Source organism: Suricata suricatta, chromosome 6 (assembly GCF_006229205.1).
Source record: "Suricata suricatta isolate VVHF042 chromosome 6, meerkat_22Aug2017_6uvM2_HiC, whole genome shotgun sequence".
Taxonomy (NCBI): Eukaryota; Metazoa; Chordata; class Mammalia; order Carnivora; family Herpestidae; genus Suricata; species Suricata suricatta.
The window spans coordinates 28,185,539-28,189,162 of record NC_043705.1 but is presented as its reverse complement, the minus strand read 5'-3'; the positions used below and the strand labels follow the sequence as shown (position 1 = coordinate 28,189,162).

The 3,624-nt window shown below is 42.9% G+C and overlaps 1 pseudogene; it reads right to left on the bottom strand.

Moving 5' to 3' along the window:
* Positions 1-3,624, bottom strand: part of LOC115293387 — a 17,892-nt pseudogene that overhangs the window by 13,203 nt on the left and 1,065 nt on the right.

Sequence of the window (3,624 nt, the reverse complement as noted above, 5' to 3'; positions counted from 1 at the left end):
GCCTGACCACACTTTTTGTTGCCATCTTTTATGGAAAACTCCATAGGTTTTGGATTTTTAAACCCCAAATAGCTTTAGGTCAATAGTTACTGGAAACCAGCTTTGGAATCTTTGATTCAGGGTCACTGAATTTGATTCATGGATCTGAAACTCCAGGTGACTTGGAGAGATTTCTAGGTTAATAACTAATTGGATTGGGTAGAGAATTTTGTTTCACAAACATGATCATAATTTGTTCTTATTTACTTTTAAATTATAAATGATTATTCAGTAGTTTTTCCCCCTCCTTTTTAAACATGCTCTTGAAAACATTGCTTTAATGAAAAATAAAACTTAAAAGCAGCTGTGGTATTGGTATGTAATGACTGAAGTATAATTAAGAGTTGTAATTATTCCCAATTAGGCATTTGGAATGTCAAAGTAGGGACCCTAATCAATTCAACTCAGGCAAGGGAGCATCGGGCTGAGATAGAAGCAAGGTGCAAGGTAGGGAAGATTTGACTTGGGGACTCCTGAGCACTGAGTTGAAGAGGTTGGTTATGGGATGGGCATCTAGGGATTGATTTCTTATGTGTGGAGGTTTGCAGCCTTCCCTGGGTCTGGGAGTAAGAAAAATTTTGCTCAGGGGAACATATTTCTCAACATATTTCCCTGAAGATTTCTAAAATTTATCTACTCTAAAGCAAACAGACATTCTGGGAAAACATCCTCCTTTCATGAAAATGTATCTCATTTGAGGACATAGCAGGGGCCAGTATTTCTTTCCCCTACATCCCATCAAAGTCCCATTACCTGGTGTAATTTCTAGGCTGATAGCCCTCTTCATTGTCATAATTTTGTGCTGCCTCTCCTACACCCACCTTCCCCATGGTCCTTCTAGAAACCTTGACTGTCTACACCGTTTTTCACAGTTAATATTACCAGCCTTCCATAACCCCATGGTCCTGTCATTCACTCATAAATGAAACTGAGCTGTGACTAGTTGCCAATATGGAGGGAATCGAGTAATGTCTGAAACATTGGGCCTTTTGGGCTGGTTCTCCTGGTGATGTTATTCCCCACTGAGAACTCTTCCTGCAATTGGGTGATACTGATGTCTGGGTCATTGTGGGAATAGAAGTCATATCTGAGCAATGGCGTCCATAGCAGACCTGTTAGTTGGGGATGCAGACACATGTGGCAGAGCCATGGTGAAATGTGGCTGGAAAGATCCCTTCCTACTGCCTCATAACAGTGATCTCTGGCACTTGAACTTTATCTACCACTGTGGGCTAGTATGGGCTCACTGGAGGATTCTGAGTGAAGAAGAGACTTGGCCACAGCTGGGCTTTCGTCAGATATGCTATTTGTAGGCACAGATAGGTGGGGAGAACCTGGAAACAGAAAGATGTGTGGAGGCCACTGCTATGGTCCAAAGAAAGAGGCAATGAACTGACAGCAAGTTGGCATGGGCTGATAAAGTGGTGGGGTCATGGGGGGAGTCTGGGGAGTGGCCACACAGGAGGCCCAGCAGGATGGTTTGGGGGAGATGGGAGGAGGGGACTGGTCAGAAATGTTGGAGTTGGGAAATCTTGAACTAAGATCATTGAAAGCATTAAGCACAGGGTGGTGAGGCTGGGAGTGAGAGAAGGGAGAGAAAGAATTATAATGATTCATATTATTTGAGAGACTATGCATTTGGAAGTATCCAGATGGCATGGGGATTATGGGATCTGAGTTGGAACATTCTTCGTTGAGAGAGCAGAGTGGAAATATAAGAGACTGGGGACCAAGTCTGCTGCAGGAATGCTGTGTGAACCGGGGCCAGAAAAGAGCCAGGGGAAAAGCAGTCCTGCTCTGGTACCTAAAGGCTTTCTCTAGATCTTCATTCATCCATTTTTTTTTTTTTTTTGAGAGAGAGAGAGAGTGAAACCATGAGAACATGTGAGCGGGGGAGGGGCAGAAGAGTGAGACTCCCCCCCCCATATAGTTTATTATCAAGTTGGTTTCCATATAACACCCAGTGCTCTTTCCCACAAGTGTCCCCCTTCATGACCATCACCCTCCTTCCCCTTTCCCCCTCCCCCTTCAGGCCTCAGTTTGTTTTCAGTATTCAAGAGTCCAGAAGACAAAGACTCTTAAGGAGCCCAGTGCAGACTGGATGCAGGGCTTGATCCCATGACCTGGGATCATGATCTGAGCCAAAATCAAGAGTTGGACACTTAACCAACTGAGCTACCTGGGCACCCCTAGATCTTCATCCTTAAGGACTGTTAACAGCTGTAAGTTGTGTCTCTTGCCTATTGAGTTATGACAGGAAGCTTCTATACTGGTTAAGAGGCTCTGACTCCGGAACTGGGTAGATCTGAGTTCTGATCCCACCTCTTACACTTGAAGCTGTACAACATTGGCTAATTTACTTAACTTTCTCAACATTAGTTTCCTTATCTGTAAAATGGTATAACAAAAGGGCCTTCCTTGTGGATTCATATGGTAAATACTTCTGTGTGCTAAGCACAGTGGGTAGGGCTCCACATGACTAATTAAATCAGAATCTGGGGGGACTGGTGTGAAAGGGTGTCCAAGCATTGGTGGTGGTGGTGGTGGTGGTGGTGTGTATGTTTGTGTATTTTTTAACCACTAATCTTTTATTGGATGTTGATTCTGAATTAAGATATGAAAGCATTCAAGGGTGCCAGGCAAAACTCATGGTCAGGAATGCCTAATGTGTCTCCACACTGGGCCCTCTTCAGTGGGACTTGTGTAGCTGCTCATGTCTGAGTTCCTGTAACAACAACAGTAGTTGAAAAGCTAATAAGCTGCCAGCACCATGGAAATCCCAGCGATGCCTCCTTTCTCCACATAGACACACTTGCTGTAATACTAGTAGTAACCTCTTTGAAATGCTCCAGGAATGCCTTTAGGGGTGAAACCCTGTATCATTATCCCGCTTGGCAGCTGTCCTGTCCTCACACCCATGGGCTTCTCTCCCTTCACTGGTATGGATGACGCCATCTTGGAGTCTGTATATTTTTAAGGCATTCTGTGTGATTCTAATCTGCAGCCAAGAGTGAGAACAACTGAATTAGCAGAAGAACAGGGGACTAGGGAAGAGAAAGGAAATCTCACCAGAAAAGAAATGCATGTAAGAAATCTCAGAGGGACAGGAGCAGAAGGCGATTTGGACAGACTGCAGAAACTGGTTTAGTATATTGTACAAACTGTAGTTCATGATTTGCGAGTGGGTCATGAAACCAATTTAGTGTGTCATGACCAGCTTTAAAAACAAATAAGAAAAGCAAGCAGTTAGTAGTGCTTAAGAAAAATTGATTCAGTATCCAATGAATAGTTGATACCTGACACAACACAGCATTTTATATACTGTTAAGTGAAACTGCAATACAATCTAAGTTTATTTTGGGAGTGTTTGCTGTATCGTTGGATTTAATGAAATGTTTAGAGGTGCAGTAGGCATGACTTTGAGTAGATAATGAAAGAAAATGCAAAATGCTTATTGATTCATGATGTCGTTTCATCTTAGCTTGGGCAAACCATGCAGTATTTAATAGATAGTAGCAGAATATTTACTATTGAAGCTTGAAAAGATGTGAGTTCTTTGTGTGCAATCTTTCATTTATGCATGTG